Genomic DNA, 23,643 nt, shown 5'->3' on the forward strand with positions numbered 1-23,643 from the left:
TTGCTGTGTGGCTGTCTGTCTATATGCAGTATGTTGCATTTAAAAAAAATTTAGGCATACAAACTGTAACAGACCCCTTCAACCCACAAGCTTGTGCTGCCCTAATTTGACCCTATTGACCTACGTCCATGGTACTTTTTGAATGGTGAGAGGAAACCAGAGGAAACACATGCAGACATGGGGAGAACGTACAAAATCCTTGCAGCGTGGAATTCAAACCCCGGTCACCACTATACTAACTGTGCTGCCTCTATTTTCCATAGAGAAACTCCTCTCCATAGGTGTTATTACATGGAATGATGGTCCTTTTCTCCTCAAGGACTTGACAAGATATTTTGCTGTGAGCCTGTGATGCCTGATGAATGTACGTGAGGGAATGAGCAGATCTCCTTGCCTATGTTTTGATTTAATAGTTGAGACTTCATGCAGTCTGAAATCAATGTTGAGAGAATTCCTTGGGACTCATTTACACCCTTGTGCTGTCTTCTCTGTGGGATCTGCTGTGCTGGTGAGACAGCATTCCAGAGATTATGATAAAAATGTCTGGTATGGGGGTAAATGGTTTTACTCTGCAAATAGATAATAGAACACTACACCACTCTACAGGCCCTTCAGCCTTTGATGTTGTGCTGATCTATATATTCCTTAAAAAAAACTAAAACCTTCCTACTTCATAACCCTCTATTTTTATTTCATCCATGTGCCTGAGTCAGTATTTTAAGTGCCCCAAGTGTTTCAGCATCCACCAGGCACCCATAACTTTTTTAAAAAATCTTGCCCCTAATGCCTCCCCTAAACTTTAATCCTTCACTTTGTCCACTGGTGTTTGCTATTTTTGCCCTGGCAAAATGATGCTAGCTGTCTACCTTAACTATGATTCTCAGAAACTTGTGGAGCACAAATCAGTCACCTCTCATCCTTCTAGCTCTGTTAACCGTGCCTCATAAGACTTGTTTTCCAATCCAGGCAACATTCTGGAAAATCTCTGCACCCTCTCTATAGCTTCTATATCCTTCTATAATGAGGTGACCAGAACAGAACACAATATTCTTATGTGGTCTCACCAGAGATTTGTAGCATTACAATATGATCTCTTGACTTCACAAAAATCACAAGATAAAAGAACAGAAGTAGGCCATTTGGTCCATCGAGTGTGCTCCACAACTCCACTCTGAGCTAAACCGTTCTCTCATTGAGTTCCAAATTCCGGCCTTTTCCTCATATCCCTTGATACCATGACTAATTAGATACCTATGAATCTCCTCCTTAAACTCCCCCAATGATTGGGCCTCCACAGCTGAATGTGGCAACAAATTCCACAAATCCACGGCCCTCTGGCTAAAGAAACTTCTCATCCCTAGTTTAAATGGGTACCTTCTAATTCTAAGACTAGACCCTCTTATCCTGGATGTTCCCACCAAGGGAAACATCTTATTCCAGTTCTTTCAGCATTCAAAATGTTTCTATGAGATCCTCTCTCATTCTTCTATTCTCTAGTGAATACAGTCCAAGAGCTGCTAAGTATTCCTCATATGTTAGCCCTTGCCTTCCAGGAATCATCCTAGTAAATCTTCTCTGTACTCTCTTCAACATTATTACATCCCTTCTAAGACAAAGGACCCCAAACTGCACAAATTAGGTCTCACCAGTGCCCCATAGAGCCTTCTCAACACCTCTTTACTCTTATACACTATTCCCCTTGAAATGAATGCCAACATAGCATTTTGCTTTCTTTAATGCCAATTCAACCTGGTGGTTATTCTGCACGAGGACCACCAAGTCTCTTTGCACTTCTGAATTTGGAAATTTCTCCCCATCCAAGTAATAATCTGCCTATTTATTTCCTCTTCCAAAATGTACAACCATACATTTCTCAACATTGTATCTCATCTGCCATTACTTTGTCCACTCTCCTAAGCTGTCCAAGTCTCTCTGCAACCTTTTGGTTTCTTCAGCACTTTCTACTCTACCACCTATCTTGAACTCAATCCCCTGACTAATGAAGCCCAGCATCCCATAAGCCTTCTTAACTATTCTATCAACCTGATCATCAATCTTGAGAGATGTATGGATTTGGATTTCAAGGTCCCTCTGTCCTTCTACACAGTTAAGTATCTGACCATTAACCCTGTACTCAGCCTTCTGGTTTGTCCTTCCAAAATGCATCACCTCACACTTGACCAGATTTAACTCCTTCTGCCACTTTTCTGCCCAACTCTGCCTCCTGCCTCCATGCTTTTGTAATTTACAACCACCTTCAACACTATTCACAGCTTCTCCACCCTTCATATCAACCGCAAACTTACTGACCCATCCTCTGCCTCTTCATCCAAGGTCATTTATATATGGCCATGTCTGGGTGATAATTATCCATGCTGTGGGAGAACTTTCTCAGTTTAGACATGTTACTAAATGTGAAGTGCAGAGTTGATTGAGCTGGGTAAGTTTTTATTGTGACCAAATCTTACATCTATAGGTATTACTTGAATTAAAAATAGGAATTATTGTTCACTGACAAGTTAAACTGAGCCCTGCTCCAGAACTAATTTCTTACCTTTGGTTAAGTGGGGAGTATTGGCCATTCAGGGAGGTCCAACCTGAGATTATTTTATTTGGAATTCACAAATTTTCACCAGAATTGGTTTACCAATGTAGTCAGCTTTTTTGGAGCTTGTACTTTGTTGCATTTGTAGTAGGTAAAACTCTTTCTTTAAAAAAAAATATATTAATATTTAAGGTATAAACAATTGAACAATGCAAGTATACAATGTGCAACATAATTGAAACAAAAGGAAAATTTAAAAACAACTCCAAATATGAACGCAATTAAAAAGTCCAGAACAAATCCAGGTAAAACACTTAAGTGAACATTTAATTAAGTTCAGAATGATCTAATTGTTTAGATCTGACAAACATTCACACTCAATAAAGCACTTGATGCCTATGTTTACCTCAGGTGAATTTAATGAATGTGTTGCCATGCAGATCTTGAGTATTTATTATCTGCTCACCCATTGTTTGGAAATCATGCTGTGAAAATAAAGAGAAACAAATGTATCAGCATTCCCAAGTTGTTGTTAGGGGAAAGTTCAGCAGCTCTGTGGGTATGCAGCCCGTTAAAGGTAGGTATATCATTCACTTGCTTTTTTTCTTCTGCTTACTGTTTGTTTTAGTGTGTGTGTGTGTGTGTGTGTGTGTGTGTGTTAATTCTGCTGAGATTTGGAATTTATTTGACTGTATTTAATTGTGTAGTAAAGCAAAAAGTGTATTTATATATGCAGCTACTTGCACATGTCCATCAGGATCTTGTAAGATGCATTGCAGTCAGGAAAGTAATATGGGACATTCAACAATCAGTTTGGCTGCAACAAGCTCTCACAAATGGAAAGGTGATTTAAAAACAAGTTGATTTTCTCCATTAAAACTGTTCTCTTCATACACCCTGGGATGTTCTTTATCTAAGGCAGCTATGTTAATTTTTAAACAATAAATACATCTCATTTTTCAGCTGTGTTAAATTGCTGGATCATGGCATTACTGCAACATTGTATTTTTTTTAGAGTAGTAAGTTCTGTTGGTGAATATCAAATTAACCTGAGACTACATGTGAAGAATAATGGTCATCAGTTCATATCCAATGTGGGGAGGCGGCTGGACAGATTTTATCCTGTGTTCATCTTCAGAGAGGACATGAGCCTAGAAACTGAATGGCATCTGTCAATGTGGTTTAAATGTAACTTGTGCTTCAAAATGCAATCAAGAAATAGTACTCAAGATCCAAAACACTTTTAACGATTGCTTGGTCTTGCAACTGTCATTATTTTGTATGCACTCTTAGTGAGCAGTTGAGAGAGAGAGAAAGGGGTGGATGGATGGTGGATCTAATGTAGGAAAGGAATTGGCAGTGAGTACATTGCCTATTTCGATTTCCAAGGGAATATTCTCATTGAGCTGCCTCCAGGTTCTCCAAAATTTTTATGAAAATAAAAACCTGATATTGGGATGCATCTCTTCATTTCTATGCTTTGAAAGCCTGAGGAGATCCATGATCCTATGCTAAACAACCAGTAAAAAGAGGCTCTATGACGAGAGATTGATTTTTGAAAGTCAAGTTGCAGAGAAGTTGGCAACAAACAATTCCGTGCAAGCTAGCTGATTGAAAGCCACGTATTCTCAGATTATCCTGCAGTATTTCTGTAGTATTTAAATGTAGATTGAATCACCCACAGCAGACAGAGAATATTGACATACCAGTGGGGTGGCTCTGGGATGCAAATCCCACAATGTTGTGTGCTGGATGGAATGCAATAGCAATTCACAAGGATTTTGCCTGTATTGGTGGAGTTTACCAATAGATAGGCTGTGTTTTTTTTCTCTGGAATAAAAGAGGTGTAGATTGAGCAACCTTTTTTCCCTACAGTGGGTCTATCAAAAATAAGAGGGCATGGATTTAAGGTGAGAGAAAGGAGTTTTGAAAGAAATATGAGGGGAAGTTTTTTTGCACAGTGTGGTTGATATTTGGTACTTGTTCAATCACTACTGTTAAGAGACATTTAAGTAGGCAAGGCATGGGATTAGTGTAGAATGGAAAAAGGTTGGCATGGATGTAGTGGGCCAATGGCCCTAATTCTGCATAGTAGAGCGCCATGCCTTTGGACTCGACTTCATTTGTTCATGTTGAAAGACCAAAGGATGTGGGAAGAAGGCAGGAACAGGGTGCTGAAATGGATGATTGGCCATGATCCCGTTGAATGGTCAAGCAGGCTGAAAGGCCAAATGGCTTAATGCTGATATTCCTGTCTTGGTACTCGTACACAATTCTTACAGGTCTGATAATTTAGATGTGTCGGGAATGTTTGCCCCAGCAGAGACCTTTGGAAGTAAGGCTCAAAGTCTTGATACAAGGGATAGGCTGCTGAGGATTGAGATGAGAAATAGTTATTCTCTGACTGTAGGGAATCTTTGGAATTCTCTACCCTAGGGGACTGTAGAGGTTGGTGATAAGTTCACTCAAAACAAAGATCAACAGATTTCTGAATGTTAAGGAAATCTGAGAATATGGGGATAGTCCAGGAAATTGACACTGAAGTAGAAGATCAGCCAGGATGTCGATGAATTTCAGAGCTGGTTCAAAGGGCTAGATGATCGGCTTCTGCTTCTATTGCTTGTTTTCTAGATTGCATACTGTGTAAACTTGCCAATAATCAATTTCTTACCTTGCAAATCTGGGAAAGCATTGATGAAGCAGAAGATGACAGTTAGGCCTTTTACCTTCCTTGGACTTCAAGCTCTGTTAAGTTGTCTGTGTGCTGGATAGATTCAGTTTCCCCACTCCCTGTACATCTGAGCAAAAATGCTAGAGAAGGGGAGAATGTTGGGCATTTGGTGGGGTATCATTGCCTGCAATCTCCATTATTGGCTATTGTAACCATTCTTTGCTCCAGTGCTTAATATGCATCTGCATCTTTCCCATTTTCCTCCTTTCTACTAATGGGAAAAACTGCCACTCAGAACTGTGGATAATACTAGTGACATGTTTATCCATTCAAGTGAGGAATGGGAGCTAGTCCGGGTTTTGCCTAGTACTTGAGTAATGATTGATTGGCACACCTGAAATGCACATTTTGCGTCTAGAAAAGAGCTTCAAGCAATTTTATTCCAATAATTCTGAATGACATAAATAATATTCTGTCCAAATTGGATAGTCAATTACCATTTTAGAAAGTAATGGAAATTAACAGGTTTCTTCTTTAAGGAGAAAACAGTTTAATGTGCGATTGTTCAAGATGTATAGTTTTGTGTCTTCATAACAAATTGCCCATGACATTTTACAATTGCCTCTCTTAAATTCTAACAAAATTCAGTTTTTCAAACTGTAATGTGGGCTTGATAAACCAATGAAAATCCTTAGCTTGTCTTGTACTCTGCTAATTACTTTCCTCATGTGTATAGAGGTCATCTTTAAAAATGACATCTTTTTAATGCTTGAACGTACTTTGTTCTTTCCCCATTATGTTTCGTTCACTAAGATGCAGTTAGCCACACATGCATAAAGTGTATCATAATGAGTATGTAGGTGAATTAAAATGTCATAATTTGTACCAGGTGCAGCATAAAATTATAATATAATATTATTTGGCGCTTAATGACCACCTAATTGTTTGAATTCACAGCACATCAAGTTATTTATCAACACAATGTGGTTATTCGTGCATTAGCCACATTATGCTTGAGTTTAGGCTAGTGAGGATAAATGAGTTGTCATGGGCTTCGGGTCTGTTTTTCAGACATGCTTCCTTTATTTCTTACAGCCTGGAAATTATTGGTCCCATGGGGATTGGTTTGGCAGCTGAGGAAACAGAGCTGAATAATAGGCATTATTTTCACATTAGGGAGCCTGCCATCTTGCTTGTGATGCACGATTGGGTTTTCTTTTCAAAAGATGATTTGCATTTGCCTCTTGAGGTTTTCGTTTTGAATTTTCTTGGCAAGAGAGTCAGTTTGAGGGCCCAGATTAGCCATTATGCAGACTTCAAGCCACCATTCATAATGACAGGAAGTAATGCTATGATAAGCATTAAAATGATTTTTAAGCAATCGTTGGGAAAACTGCATTTAATCTCCTTGGCTAATTTAGTAATGGAAATGGAAGTATTTTAAGCAAATATAAACTATGCAATAACAGAATGAAAATAAAATACAGGATGCATCAATGCTTGGGAAAAGTCTCCTATCTGTGTTACACACAAAATCATCTTGTACGAGCAGAGAAATAGCAATAATTTTAACTGCTTCTATTGTGTAAATGAACTTAATGATTCATAGTGACTGAATTCGCCTGTCATCACAATCGCTCCACAGCAGATGCAATACCACTGGCTCTCCACTCAGCTCTGGATTACCTAAAAAACTGCAACTCGTACACACGGCTGCTCAGCCTTCTACACCATTATTCCCTCATTGCTGGTCAACACGCTCCAAACCTTTGGCCTCTGCACCCCCCCTCTGCAACTGGATCCTTGACTTGCTCATCAGAAGACCATAGTCAGTATGAAGTGGAAACAATGTTGCATCCTTACTGACTATCAAACGATCAACCCAAGAGCACCTCAAGGATGTGGTGCTTAGCCCACTGCTCTACTCATTATACACCCATGACTGTGTAGCCAGCTACAATTCCAATGCCATCTACAAATTTGCCAATGACACTATGGTGGTCAGCAGAATCACAAATGGCATAAAGAAGAACAGAGGGAGATAGGTCAGCTCTTTGAGTGGTATCATACCAACAACCTTGCACTCAGCATTAGTTAACCAGTTCCAATCGCGGATTTACCAGAACTTAGAATTCCTGGGTATCAACATCTCTTGAGAAACTGCCCTGGAACCTCCATGTTGATGCAATCACAAAGAAGGCTCACTAGCAGCTAGACTTTGTGAGGTGTTTGAGGAGATTCTGTACTTCACTGAAGACTTGAAAACCTCTAAGGATATACCATGGAGAGCATTCTGGCTTATGGCATCACTGATATGGAGGTGCCAATGTTCAGGACAAGAAAAAACTCCAGAGGGTTGTTAACTCAGCCTGTGACATCACTGGCCCTACCCTTCATCGGGGTAGAGGAGGTGGGTGTCGTAAGAAAGTAGCCTCTTCTCAAGGGCTCCCACCACCCAGGCCATGGCCTCTTCTCTCTGATACCATCGGGGGATAAAGGTATAGGAGCCTGAAGATGAGCACTCAGTGGCAGAAGGACAGCTTCTCCCCGCTGCCATTGAATGATTAATGAACCAAAACTGCCTTACTTTGACTTTTCACATATTATTTTTAATTATCTTTGTGAGGTGGTTTATATAAATGTTTTCAATGTGATGCTATTGCAAAACAATGAATTTTGTGACTTGTTCATGATAATAAATTCTGATTAAGAATTTCACTCATTCCCTGGGTTGCTTTTGTTTTCACATTGTAGAAGAGGATGGAAGTGTTAATTTTCCCCACTATCTTCAGCTGGCCATAGATGGTGTAACTTTTCCATCAATAATTTTCATCATCATTAGGTAAATCCTGTCTTCCTTTTCCCATTCTCAAGCTCCTGGTGGAATGTTGTGCAGGTGCTCTGCACAATTCAGAAAGAACTGTATTTAACGATCCCATTTCCATTAGAGCAATTTTTTCATTTCCTGCTACATCTTTGCATCTTGTCCTATTGGCAAGTAACAGCAAAAACAGAACAACTCTGCATTTGTCAATTTGCTCAGCAAATGCAAAGTGGATCCTTACTTAAAAATACACATGAGAACAGCCTAAACGAAAATAGTAGGCCCACTAGGAATTGTTGGTTTTGGAGGCAACTGGCAAATGTTTCCATCAGACGATGCTTCGGCAGTGAGACAAGCTGATCACATTTTCGGTCAAGACAATGCTTCGACAGTGAGACAAGTTGATCACATCTTCGGCCAAGACAATGCTTTGGCAGTGAGACAAGTTGATCACATCTTCGGTCAAGGCAATGCTTCGACAGTGAGACAAGTTGATCACATCTTCGGCAAAGACAATGCTTCGGCAGTGAGACAAGTTGATCAAATCTTCGGTCAAGATTGACCAAATCTTTGGTCAAGACGATGCTTCGGCAGTGAGACAAGTTCATCAAATCTTCGGTCAAGATTGTGATGATGACTTTGGTATCAGAATTAGTATCCAATGGCGTTCAAGTTTCACATGTCAATAGAGCTAATGGCCTTGAAATTCTGTCAGGAATACAATGCTTCTGTGTATTATTCACTAGTATTACTTAATTCTACTATTGTATAGTTTTTTTTAAAATTAAACTTATGGATCCAAAGTCCATATGATGCATGGAATTACACAGGCATGCACAGTAATATCCATTGTCAGTGGACCTTGAGTTTCAGTGTGTGGAGCCACAGGAAATCGGTGAGGTTTTGTATGAATAGTTCTTTCTTTTTATCTTGGAGAAGGGCACGGAAGCTAGTGAGTTCAGGAAAGAAAGCAACAGTGACCTGAAGCATAATCAAAAAAGCATTGGCACTCCTGTGGTGCATGGAGGTGGATAAATCCCTCAGGCCTGTATAGGTGTGATCTGGGGTATTGTGGGAAATAAGGGAGGAAATTGCTGGGCACTGGCAGAGATTTTATAAATCCTTATTAGCCATGGGGAGGTGCCAGAAAACTAGAACTTGACTAATGCAATGCCTTTATTTAAGGAAGTCTGCAAGGGCAAGTGTGGGAACTACAGGCAACTGAGCCTAACATCAGTGATGGGAGAAGTTACAGGAGGGAATTTTGAGAGATGGTTCCTGAGGGATGATTTAAATGCATTTGAAGAGTCAAGGATCGATTAAGGATAGTCGGCATAGCTTTGTGCACGTGACAATCATGCCTCACAAACCTTTTGAAGAGGTGACCAAGATCACTTATGAAAACAGGGCAGTAGATGTTGTCTACATAGGCTTTGGCAAGGTACTGCATGATAGGCTGGTTTAAAAGGTCAAATCATGTGAGATTCATGGTGCTCCAGACATGCAGATACAAAATTGGATTGGTGGTAGAGGTCAGAGGATGTACTGGAGGGTTGTTTTAAAGATTGGAGCCTGGTGACCAATGGTGTTCCACCATTTGTCATTTGCCATAGATACTAACAAAATATGGATGAGAATGCAATTGGTTTAATTAGTTAGTTAGCTGAACTTACCAAAGTTGTTGATAGAGTGGACAGTGAAGACGGCAATAATTAATTGGAAAAGTGGACAAAGGAACAGCTAATAGAATTTAACTTGGAAAAAGCAAAGTGATATATTAGGAAATTGAACCAGGGCAGGGGATATACAATGAACAACACAGCCTGAGGGATTATTGTGTATTAGAGAGACATTGAGATACAGGTGCATAGTTTCCTGAAAGAGGCGACACAGATGAAAGGGTGGTGAAGAAGGCATATGGTAAACTTGCCTTCATTAGTCAGGACATTGAGTACAAGAGTTTGGATGTCGTATTATAGCCGTTCAAGACATTGGTGAGACCACATTTGGAGTATTGTCTACATTTCTGCTAACCATGATGAAAGAAGGATCTGATTAAACTGGCAAACATGCAAAATAGTGTTGCTGAGGCTGGATGGTGTGAGTTATGAGGAGAGACTGGATAGGCTGGGATAAATTTTACCTGTGGCGAAGGAGGCTGTGGGGTGAACGTCGGGAGATTTATAAAATTATAAGAACCGTCGGTAAGATAGATAGATCAGTCTTTTTCTTAGGATAGGAGAGTAGAATGTTTGAGATTTTTTTTGAGGGGGGGAAGATTTAGAGTATCTGAGGGGTTTATTGAGCATAGTGAGAATGGTGGGTATATTGAATGAGCCAGTGGAAGTGACAGAGATAAGACGCAATTTGCAATGTTCCAAAGACATTTGGATAGATACATAGATAGGAAAGGATATGGGATTAACTTTGATTGGGTGTCTCATTTGGCATGGGTGAGTTGGGATGAGTTTCTATACTGTTTTTTTTTCTTTCTTTGGCTTGGCTTCGCGGACGAAGATTTATGGAGGGGGTAAAAAGTCCACGTCAGCTGCAGGCTCGTTTGTGGCTGACCAGTCCGATGCGGGACAGGCAGACACGATTGCAGCGGTTGCAAGGGAAAATTGGTTGGTTGGGGTTGGGTGTTGGGTTTTTCCTCCTTTGCCTTTTGTTAGTGAGGTGGGCTCTGCGGTCTTCTTCAAAGGAGGCTGCTGCCCGCCAAACTGTGAGGCGCCAAGATGCACGGTTTGAGGCGTTATCAGCCCACTGGCGGTGGTCAATGTGGCAGGCACCAAGAGATTTCTTTAGGCAGTCCTTGTACCTTTTCTTTGGTGCACCTCTGTCACGGTGGCCAGTGGAGAGCTCGCCATATAATACGATCTTGGGAAGGCGATGGTCCTCCATTCTGGAGACGTGACCCATCCAGCGCAGCTGGATCTTCAGCAGCGTGGACTCGATGCTGTCGACCTCTGCCATCTCGAGTACCTCGACGTTAGGGGTGTGAGCGCTCCAATGGATGTTGAGGATGGAGCGGAGACAACGCTGGTGGAAGCGTTCTAGGAGCCGTAGGTGGTGCCGGTAGAGGACCCATGATTCGGAGCCGAACAGGAGTGTGGGTATGACAACGGCTCTGTATACGCTTATCTTTGTGAGGTTTTTCAGTTGGTTGTTTTTCCAGACTCTTTTGTGTAGTCTTCCAAAGGCGCTATTTGCCTTGGCGAGTCTGTTGTCTATCTCATTGTCGATCCTTGCATCTGATGAAATGGTGCAGCCGAGATAGGTAAACTGGTTGACCGTTTTGAGTTTTGTGTGCCCGATGGAGATGTGGGGGGGCTGGTAGTCATGGTGGGGAGCTGGCTGATGGAGGACCTCAGTTTTCTTCAGGCTGACTTCCAGGCCAAACATTTTGGCAGTTTCCGCAAAGCAGGACGTCAAGCGCTGAAGAGCTGGCTCTGAATGGGCAACTAAAGCGGCATCATCTGCAAAGAGTAGTTCACGGACAAGTTTCTCTTGTGTCTTGGTGTGAGCTTGCAGGCGCCTCAGATTGAAGAGACTGCCATCCGTGCGGTACCGGATGTAAACAGCGTCTTCATTGTTGGGGTCTTTCATGGCTTGGTTCAGCATCATGCTGAAGAAGATTGAAAAGAGGGTTGGTGCGAGAACACAGCCTTGCTTCACGCCATTTTTAATGGAGAAGGGTTCAGACACACTGTATAATAGTATGTAATAGACATCATGGGTCTTGTGTGACTTTTGCACAAATCTGCATTGCCTGTGTTTGCAGATCACTTTTGTTGAACCACACTTTACAAAAAATTGAGAAACACAAGAAACTGCAGGTGAGTGAGGGAAATTATGGGGAGACGTCAGGGATGTTTTATTGTTATACAGTAGTGAGTGCCTGGAATGCGTAGCTGGTACAATAACAACATTCAATTTTTTTTTTAGATGCCCATGGATATAAGAAAAATGGAGAGTTAAGAGCTGTGAGGGAGAGAAGGGTTAGATTGATGTGGAGTAGGTTTATGTAAGTTGGTACAACATTGTGGGCTGAAGAGCCTGTTCTGTGCTGTTATGTTCTATGCTTGTACAGTATGTTGATCAAACCAAGAGAAACAGGAGGAACTCAACAGGTCAGGCAGCATCAATGGAGAGAATTGGACAGTTAGCGTTTTGTGTCGAGACCCTTTCTAATAAATATGATGGGAAGGAGAGAGATAACAAGCTTAAAGGTGGGGGAAGGGGTAGATGAGTCCTGAAGTGTTCATATTCTGGACACATGAGGGAGGAGTGACCACTGGCAGACTAGGTGTAAAGGATAGCAAAATGGGAATAGGTAAAAGACGTGGAAATAATGGAACAGGATTATGGTGGGGTTACAAACAATGGAAAATTTGATGTTCATGCTGTTGGGTTTTAGGCCACCCAACAATCTGATGTATTCTTTGTTTATATTGGCAATGGATGAGGACACCAGTCTGCGTGGGAATGGCTAGAAGAATTAACTTGGCTGGCACCTGAGGACAGAGTGCAAATGCTCAGCAAAACAGTCACCCAATCTGCTTTGTCACACCTGTGAAGACGAGGGCATCACCTCATTAGCCTTCTCAGCTTCCTCTGTCTCCCCACATAATCTCTGTCCTTATCTTCTTGCTCTTTCATGCCCCCTCTTTGCTTAACTAATTTGCTTTTTATTTTAATTTTGCTACTTTCTACATTCTTCTCAAATTGTGTGTATTAATCTCATGGTATCTGGCCTTCCTTCATGCATCTTATTATCCAGATACTGTAGATTTGGCAGTTCCACCCTTTTGAGGGAATGTTCACCACAAATGTCTTGAATTTTGCTCTATTGACCCGAGATTGATTTACTTCAAATTGCTGTTTTCAGTCCACTGTCAATAAATAACTTTGCCTGATAAAATTGACCTTGCCCTTTTTTACTACTTATATTCCTTTTTTTTGTACCATTGCTAAATCGAACTGAATTGGTGCCAATGTCCCAGGAATTGAAACTCTCTCCCTTGAATAATCTCTGCAGCCACATATACTATTGTGCTATTTCTATGCTCACTGGCACAGGGCTTGGAGTAATTTTGGAATTACTAATTTTGAGGATTAAACTATAGAAATCCCCATAATTATTGCTCACTTGAACATTGCCCTTTCCTGTGCAGCTATTGTCTTGGCTCTAGTTGCAGACTCCGGTGGAAACCTCTCTCCAGTTAATATTTCAAATAATGGTTGGAGCCTTTAAGGTGTCTTCTGATTGTTTTCATTCTGTTATCCTGATAGTCACCTAGATATTTTCTGACTGCATTCTGTTCATTTGCAATGTGGGCACCTTCTGAAACCTATTGTCCCCAAAATGTTATCACTGTGCTCCATCCATGAGGTTGTCCACAGTTGATTAAGTTCCAAAGCCTAGAGCTGAAACCCATCTAGGTGATCACACTTTCTGTACCTGCTATGTGCTGAAGTTTCCATTATGACACAGGACTTGGATTCCACATTTGCCTTGCCCTTATCTGCTTGCAGAAACAAAACAAAATAATAAATGTATTGTTTTTCTATATATACCCATAGCATTGCCCTTAATTAATTGAAGTTCCTTATTCACTAAATACAATACTGTGGAAAATGGAGTTTTGATATCCAGCCAAGCCAGGGGCCAAGTCTTCACTGGTTTTCAATAGTCATCCGCTGGTTTATGGGAGAGAATGGTTCTGAACCACTCCAGGCCATGGCATTTGTATCACTGGAGCTTTCCCATGAGTAATGGAGTTGGCTACTCTTCTAGTTCCTACCCAGGGATACAGGCATCCTACCAGGGATGCATGAAGTAAGGCTTAACTTTATGTAGTTCCTGGCTTGCTGCTGACAGTAAATTCTTGGCCAAGGAATTGTCCTCTGCAATTAATTGCAACATAAACTCACCTGAAGTGAATGAGAAGTAAAATGATTTTGTGCTGGAATAGTCACCATTTTATCATGATGAACATTAATAGTATTTATTTGTGAATAATTTAATGTTAAGCCAATGTTGAGTCTCAATTTGCTCATTGTTATTTGTCTGCACATGACAAAACAGCTTCAGGTGAAGGACGTTTGAGCAATTACATTAAAATATCTAAAAATTTCCAACTGAGATGAGCTGTTCTACCATTACTTTTGCTTAAATGACATTTCAATATCAGCCCTGCTATTGAAATACATTGAATGGTGTAAAGTTGTGCTGTTATGGTAGATTCAAACTGAGTTTACCACAATCAATTTTAAGTAAATTTGCAATGATGCACTGAATCTTAAATGCTGCCAGTCGACTGAAAAGGTAACCTTTCAAAATGTAATTTTGTTCTTTTGAGTTTAATTGTTATTGGAAATTTTAGATGATATTTTCTCTTTGTGTCCATTTTCTACCTCTCTGAATTAATGTTTGTTTTAATGTAGGTGTGATTTGTTGATTTAAATGTACTCTTAAGAACAAGGAAATCTAAAACCTTGGGACTATGGAATTGTCTGATCTTACTGAACTTGAGTCTGCATTTCAAACCAACCAAAATTGATGGAATAAAAACCTTCACTGGTTGACTTTAATCCTTGGTGAATGCAACTTGGGAATTTTGTTTGAAAATGTCCAGAGGGCATAAATCCACTGCAGGCATTGAGTTTGTAATTTCAATGAAGCCTCATTGATTTGCTACTTGTAATTGAAGGCATAAACAAAATCTATTGATAAAATATTTTTAATCAGTCTTGCAGCACCTCAATTTTTATGCAATATAAAAGTTGGATTTCCAAGACCATGTATGGCTTCCGGTAAACCAAAGACTAATAGAAATCAAGTGCAATCGGCATCCCTCCATTCTAAAACTGAGATTTCCACTACTTTGAAAGAATAGAAAAAAGGTTAATCTTTGAAGACGATGTGTTTGATCATTTGTAAAGATCCACTTAGGAAATTTTATGACAAGAAAGAAAAACATGAAGGAGAAAGCTAATTGTGTAGAAGACTTTATTTCATCCTTCCTTTCATTAGCTTGTTCTTGTATTGTACCTGGCATAGAGTTTAATGGGAAGGGGAGGAAGACCAAAGTCCATAAATTAGCTCACTAAATGAGTGCCATGTCAATCCCAATTAAATACTCTGCAAAAGAAAAGCATTATTAGAATTGGCTTCGTTGGGGATCTGCTCATTTCCCAATGAGACCAGGGTCTGTTAAGCACAGCCACTGACTATCTGCAATTATGTGATGATGTTTCAAGTCGGCATTCAACTTTTGACTGAGTTGAGGGTAAAATGGTCGATTAGATTTGATTGCTAAAATTTATGAGGACACACCAGGTGTGTAATGGTTTGATTCCAGGTTGATGTGAAGTTGGCATATTTCAGCTTTGACGAAGTGCAGTGTGGCACTGGTATGGTATCCTCAGGCGGGGAGATCAAATCCAAACTGGTCAGCTAATGGGAGAGGGGATCCAAAGAACATCTCCATCCTCACAGATAACAGGGCTCAGCAAATAATTGCTAAAGTCAAGGGTGAAGTCTTCACAACTATGTGGAGCCTGAATGGATGATCCATTTCTGCATCCACTTGAAATCCCACCATTACAGAAGCAAGTACACTACCTTTTTGATTAATTCCATGAGTTATCTAGAAATGCTTTGGAACTCTAGATATAGCAGAGGCTGTGGGATCAGTGGACATCTCAGCTGTAATACTTGAATTGTTTGTTGTAATTTGTATTGAGATACAATGAAAACATTTTTTATGTGCTATCCAGACAATTCGATCCATATTTAAGTGCCACAGGTGGTGCAATAATAAAACAAAATTTTCAGAGAATAGTACCTGTGATGATGTAGGGTTGATTCCAGGTTGATGTGAAGTTGGGTTTGTGAGATCATCTTTTAAATGTAAGATATCTGTTCGAGGGTCTGATGACAACCGGAAAGAAACTCTCTTCAAATAGTTTTCACCTTTGTGTATCTTCTGCTTGATGGGAGCAGGCTGTGCTCCACAACCAGCAGCATCTCTCGCCACGATTTCTGTACATTTACAAAACTGGCATCTACGTGATATTGATAAGCAAGCCAAATCCTGTCTGGTTCGCTGGTGTCTCGGCTAGGCTTCGTCATCACTAAAATTATTTCATGTGGTTGATGGGGCCAATAAACATTATTTATTAATTCACCAATAATCTGCTTAAAGATGCCTTTTATGGTTTCACCAGGATCATTCAGTTCCATTCTTCATCACAGCCTTAGTCCAAACAAGGACCATAGTGTAGACATGGATTTCAGACGTGTGGTGAAGTTACTGCCCGGAAGTGGTATCAAGGCTCCCCAGTAAAAGGGTTCAAGGTACAACTTCAGCCATTGGATCATTTGTTCTTGTATTTGAGGTTACAATCATTAGGATACAGTCCCTGCCTGCACTGACACTTCATTCCTTCTGGTATCACAAATGTATTGTTGAGATGAACATAGGAACATATTTAGTAGGAACAGGAGTAGGCCAAAAATGGCCCATCGAGCTTCCTCCGCCATTCAATACAATCATGGCTGATCTAATTTATGACCTAAATCCACCTACCTGCCTTCTTCCCATATCCCCTAATTCCTCTAATTCCTGAGGGATCATGTTTAACAGACTAGATACTTGAAGCCAGAATATACACTTTATTGTGCTGTAATCCATATTACAAGAGTATTAAAATTATATTCAGCCATCTACTTGTTTCCTCTGCCTTGCTAGTTTTGAAAAATTTTGGATCTAGTTGTAAGGTATCCCATTGAGGGATTGCTGGTTGAAATTTTGCCAGCTCACCAATTAGGAACATTAAGGGTGAATTCCAGGTAACAGCTGGTACATGTAGAACACTAAACCAAATCCTGAACATCCATCATAAGGAGAGAACATTGTGAGTTGTACAGAGAAAGAGTTTGGATTGAAACCATGTTGAAGTCACAAAATTGTATTTGTGTAACAGCTCCTAGTGCATGGTTAGGTGTGTGAATGAGTCTTGATAGCTCATGAGCAGAATTTGAATACAGGCAGTGTCAGATTTTATGATAAGCTAATTGGTTTTGCATTTCCTATCTGTTTTAGCATAATCTCCGAATTGCCTTTTTTTAAGCAATTAGTGTCAGACTAACAAGTTAAACAGAACAATCACAGGCTGGAAGAGATTTTTTTAGTGTATAGTTTAAATCCATTACATATGAGATTAATGACAATAACTTTCTTAATACAGCTCATCACACTGGGTGGAACTATTCCAAACTGCTTTACGATTGTGTTATCAGAAAAATTTGACCATTCACTACATCAACATGAAAATGGGTCACCAATAGCTCAATTTAATATTGGGTAATTCTCTTGAGGAGAGTGATGTTTTGGGAGGTAATTCCAGAGCTTTGGAACTAGGTAGCTGAATCCATGGCCTTGAATTACAATTAAAATAGGAGAAATGGTGGAGTGATAATACCCTGGGAGTGTGAAAATCTGGAGAAGGTTATGGAGATAGGAAGGTGAAAGTGAGAGGGAATGATTAAATTATAAGATCCTGAGGAATCTTGACAGGGTGAATGTCAAGTTTATTGTTATCTGATTGTACAAGTACAATCTGACAAAAGAGCATTCTCTGATCCTCGGTGCAAAAGACGCAGACATACAACCAGACATAACACACATACAGACAATGCATATGCAGGATAAGTATTCCAATATACAAATAAATAAATATTGTTTTATGAATGAGTGTCTCAGATAGTTAGTGTGAGCAGTTCCTTTGGTCGTCCAACAGTCTCACTGCCTGTGGGAAGAAGCTGTTCCTCAGCCTGGTGGTGCTGAATCTCCTGTGTCTTTTCCTATGGGAGCAGCTGAAAGATGCTGTGTGCAGGGTGAAAGGGGGTCTCAATAATTTTGCTTGGCCTCTTCAGATAATAGATTACATTGATTGATTGGGGGGGCGGGGCGAGGGGAGGGAGACTCCAGTCTTCCTCTCTTATGATCCTGTGGATTGGCCTCCAATCCATTTTTCCACAGCAACTGTACCATACTGTGATGCAGCCAGCCAGGATGCTCTCAGTAGAGCTCCTATGAGAAGGTTGATTTAATGATGGGTGGTAAACTTGCCTGCTCCATTCTTCTCAGGAAGTACAGTCACTATTACACTTTCGTGACAAATGAGATGTTAAGTGAACTCCCAAGGAACTTGGTGCTCTCCTCACTCTACTATAGAGTTGTTGATGTGTAGTGGAAGGTCCTCCTGTAGTTTGTAATCATCTTTGACCTGTCCACGTTGAGATTCGGGTTGTTATTCTCAGACCATTTCACAAGATTTTCCACCTCTCTGTGGTGCAACTCATCGTTGTTGCTGATGAGGCCAACTACTGTTGTGTCATCTGCAAACCTTGGTGACATTGTTGGAGCTGGATTTAGTGATGCAGTCATGGGTCACTCGTCCTGAAGTGCACCAGTACTCAGCATGACCGTGCTTGATATTCTGCTACCGACCCAGACAGACTGTGGTCTTTCTGTTAGGAAATCCAGGATCCAATTACAGAAAGGGGTGTTTGGACCTAGTGAGGATAGCTTCTCATATTAAACACCGAGCTGAGGTCGATGAACAGTAATCTGGCATTTAAGATGTTGTTCTCCAAGTGGGCCTGGAGGTTACAACTGAAGGCAGATAAGAGGCAATATATTTTTCATTTCTTGGTTTATGAGCCTTTGGAACCCTCTTCCTCATAGGGTGGTGGAAAGCAGAATTTTTAAGGCAACGTTGGATAGATTCATCATCATAAAGAATGGGATGAGAGGTCAGAATGGGTGACCAGGAAAACAGTAAGGTAAGCCACAGTTTAAAGGGAGTGAGTTACCTTTCCCTGCTTCTAATTCCTATTTGGAGGTGATGAAGGAATTTGAATACAAGGATGAGTTTTTAAAAATTGAAACCTGACCAGCCAAAATGTGTGAACGCTGTATGACACAAACTTTGTGCAAGTCAACGTAAGAATAGCCTGGCTTTGGATGAATCCTACATTACAGAAGGTGAGAAGCTGGCCAGGGATCCAATGTAAGACTGAAGTCTGCCAGTAATAAAGGCACAGAAGGGTTGGTTGACAGGTAAGTTAGCATGTCTTTGTGAATGGACAATGTTATGGAAATTAAATGCAAAGACTTGTTAAGGGAGAGGGTATGCATTTGAAAGCAGGTCAGGATAGAAGGATGCTGCTGCTACAAATGACTTCACCTTCAAACAATGGCCAGGGAAGAAAATGGAACCCAATAGTTTTGGATTTTCCATTGGGTGAACACTTTGCTGGATGCATGCTCTTTGCCTGTGGGTTTGAGCTTTGAACTTCCAGTCTCCACCCATTTCAATTACAGCATTCCCAGAGGACCCCAAAACCCAGCAGCAATAGATAGTAACACCACAAAGGGTTACTTAAACAAAAGTTGCTTTTAATTATCTTTGAACATGAAAATAGAATCAAACTTGAACTTATCTCTATCGACTTACTTAACCTACTTAAGCCCCCTCTAATTCTAAGTGCAAGTGTGTGTCATGTGTATGTAAGTTTTACAAAGTTCTTTGGTTCGCAGTCCAATCTCACTGGTTGCAGGCAATTCTTGTACTGTGCACAGAAGTTAACATTAATATGGTTCACCAGGCTTTGGTGCTTAACAGGAAGATGGTTACCACTCAGGAGGGTTCTTGTTGGCTTTCAGAGAGAGTTTTCCTTGTTCCAGGACATCCACAACTGATTCCTTGTTGATCGGTGTCTTGCTGATGAAACCACAGAGTTCCTTTCTGTTTCCTCAATTCCAAGGGAAACATCAGACAGCCAGTCCTCTCGTTTGACCAGGCCATCTTCCAAAGTTTCCTAGCTTGTCCCTCTGGAACTAAAGTCTGTGTCTCTCTTGCTCTCAGAGTGGGAGGGAGTGAGAGAGAAAACTGTTCTGCCCCTGCCTGCAAAGATCACATGCTCTTCCAGACAACAAACTGTTTTTCAGACAAAGCTACCTGGCATGTTGCTACATTGTTGCCTTTTGTAAACACCAGTCCATCATGAGTCTGTGAGCACTCTGCAAAACTGCAAAAATTCTGTTTTTTTTTAATGTTTATGTGTGACCTGCTCTAACAAATCTTTCCCAATTTATCTCCCAAACACCTCTATATACTCTGTCACAGATGTGTTTATCCTCTTTCGTTGCCAGGGTGAGGCCAAATATAAATTTGAGGAACAACCCTTCATATTCCTCCAGGACAGCCTGAAACCCAAAAGCAGAAACATCAATTTCTCTAATTTTAGGTTTCACCTATCTGTCTGCTTCCAGTGTTTCCACTTCTTCCTCACCTACTCCAGTCCTTACTTTTATTCTCTAACTTCCCCCCCCCCCCCCACCTCTCCCCTCCCAGTGTTCTGAACCTCTACCTGTCTTTCCCTCTCCCATCTTCTGTCCCATATCCTACCATGGATCCTGTCTGATCTGCAGATTTACTCCATCATAACATTGTTTGCTTTTGAATCAAATCATTGTTTCAAGACTCTGATGGAGGCTGAATACAATAGACTGATTTTTGAAGCAGATAGTGAATGATAAATTTATTTAAAAACCATCTTTACTGAGCAATAGTTTTTCAATAGTTAAAAAGCAAAAAAACTTGGCTTCACTTACACTTTTCATGAAGGCTAGTGATTCCTTGATTGGTTTTGTGCAAAAGAGCTGAGCTGATGTACAGTTCTGTACATAACAGGACCGCTGTTGGACTGAGTCCAGGGCCAAAGTGAGAGGCTCGATTTACCACTGTCTGACCTCCAACAACTCCATACTTCCACACTGCTGTGAACCGCGACTGAAAATTTGCACAATCTAGCCCTTGTTCTTTAGAACAGTCACTCTGGCTTTTTAAGGGCAGCGTAAAATGATTACATTGGTTAGATTTCATTTAACTCTGGTTGGGGTATTAATACAACAAAATAGTACAAGCCTAGTTTTAATAAATTACTTTATACAATGACTCCGAGCTGTGTGATTTTTGAAGTTATGCCTATCTGTCATTTCAAATGGAATTAATGCCATCGGATCATTGCCTGGCCTATTCCAAAATACTTTGACCTAGCATGAAATGAGAAGATGTCTGGTCTTGAAGATTAAGTGTAGTTGCTGCCAAAGCCTACCACAGCTGCATGACTTTGAATGACTACAGGGAATTTTATAAGCTGGGCTCTAAATCTTGTTAATCCTCAGGTCAAAGTTGTTACATTAACAAAATAGGCCTAAAGCAGCCTCCTTCAAATACTCAGCTGTAATGTACTATAAAATGCCATTCCACTTAATAAACTTTTTATAACTAAATGTGGTTCAGAGGTGAAACTGTGAGCTGCATCAAAAGCTCAGTTCAATTTTTGTGCCAGACTAATTATTTCACTACTATTTGAAGTTCAAAATCCGTAATACCTTGGGAATGGAGGGGGTAGATCATTAGATGGGATAAAGATAATTGTAATATACACTTGGCCCACAGCACTTCCTCTTGCATTGCCCCTTGAGATACTGTTATAATTTATGCCACTGAAGCTTCTTACTGAGAGGGTGTTTTAGCTTCAGTAGGAAAAATATAGATACTAGCCTTAGAATCTGTGCCAATTATCAACAGCAAATGATTCTGCACTCTAAATGCAATAATGCCACTATTGTTAATCTTTCTGTGAACGTCACCAAGCTTCAGTGAGGGTGAACATACTGGCGGTCAACATCGACTAACCAGCTCATATGCTGTCAACACAAAAACTGAACAAAACCATCCTTGTATGAATAAAATTAAAGTCCTGGACCAATTTCAAGCCAGAAATCTAATCATTGGATTCAGATGACAATTCTGAACTTCTGAAGCTTCAGTCTTGTGGTTTAAATCTCTTGATTAGATTAATACCTCATAATGGCTTCCAGGCATCATTATCCTTTGTGTTTTGTACAAAATGTATAAGGACTTGCACTTGCATTGTGTGACTTCAAACGAACTGTGCTTTTGTTTGCTTGTCTGTGGGGTTCGGGGCGGGGGTCAGTAAGACTGAAGTTCATGAGCAATATCATACTGATTTAGAGAGTTAAATCCTCAAATGACTGCCACTGGAAATGAAGTGTTGTCAGGATTCGAGAAGGCTGTGCCTTTTGGCTGCAAACCAGTAGTAAAGGTTACACAGGAGGTTACGCTGGATTACATTTCATTGGAGTCTTGTATAATTTACTTGAGACCTCTGGCTGTTCTTTAGCTTGACTGACCGTGAATAAAAGACAGCTTAGTATTAGCCTTGGAGGAGCATTTTCTGAAGTAAGCAGAAGTTGACAAAATAGGGTTGAAGTGTTCTGCGTTCTTGTTTTGTGCTTGTAACTCTATATCATGTTTTATACTGGAAAATTACATTGGTGGCTTTATACATTACACAGTGGCTTTTGTTTTTCTGAATATGTATCTTTATTGCACTTGTGGTTGAGAACTCTGCTCTTTATCTAGAATGAAATATTTCTGTTCTATTTACTGTATTAATAGAACAGAAAATTAGAGACGATTAAAATTCTTATGGGAGTGATTATATCCATGTGATTATTCTCAACTGCAGGTCATTCACTTGTTTTAACTTCTCACGAATCGCCTAAGCATTTGAGTTTCTTCACCCAACTAGTTTGCATTGTTCATGTTCTTTAACACATCACTGAACAAATTGCCCCCATGGATATCCCGTTGGTTAAATGGCTCATTGTTACATTGATGTGAATGAGAACAGCGAGTCTATTAATTTGTTCGATGTGACCCTGAAACATTGCAATTGCTTAGCATATGAGTCAGTAAAAAGCCTCAGAAGGTATGCATGTACAAATAAATGAATATTAAAACCTAGTATCAATCATTTTCATCAATTCTCTGCACTTATGCAAGTGCCTTTATGGACTCCCTTTTTACTTGGTTTTCTTTGGATCCAAGTGAATTGCTGAATCCTTTTGTGCTTGGTTCAAGTTCCAGGGAAGCAGTAAATGTGGAGCTGTCTCTTATATTTAAAGAAGTAAAGTGGGCTTTGCTATGCATTCATTTCAATTCAACTATAGTTTTTTATTCAATCACCTGTTCAGCTGCAGCAAGAATGTCTGTGTATATGTATATTGTACCATGTATATGACAATAAACTTGTTATCGTTATTATTACATTATCTTGTATTTTTAGGTCTGGGAATTGGTTTCCAGTTTAAAGGAGCTGGATTAACTATTATAAACAAACTTTGAATTAACAAAACTGGCTACTGTCTTTTTATTATCGTACAAAATAATCTTCAAGTTTAGTTGCAAGTATCAATTTGAGATCAACTTGCCTTTTGTGGTCATGTTGATTGTACAGGCTGCAGTAATTTTAGAGACACTGGAATCTCTTGCTCGAGGGAAAAGAATTAGTGAGGTAAAGAAAGGTCAATGTTTTGGCTTAGAATCCTCATCGAGACTTCAAGGATCATGTCTAAACTCACCATGAAAAGTTGGCTATTCTTTTCTCCCAATGATGCTGCTCAACCCACAAAGTCATTCCAACAGATTGCTTTT

At 40.1% G+C, this 23,643-nt stretch overlaps 1 protein-coding gene across 6 annotated transcripts in view; it reads left to right on the forward strand.

Annotated features, from left to right (window-relative positions):
* Positions 1 to 23,643, forward strand: part of LOC138759741 (transducin-like enhancer protein 1) — a 149,071-nt gene that overhangs the window by 85,039 nt on the left and 40,389 nt on the right. The gene's annotated exons all lie outside the window — the stretch shown is intronic.

The sequence above is a fragment of the Narcine bancroftii genome, chromosome 1 (assembly GCF_036971445.1).
Source record: "Narcine bancroftii isolate sNarBan1 chromosome 1, sNarBan1.hap1, whole genome shotgun sequence".
Classification (NCBI taxonomy): Eukaryota; Metazoa; Chordata; class Chondrichthyes; order Torpediniformes; family Narcinidae; genus Narcine; species Narcine bancroftii.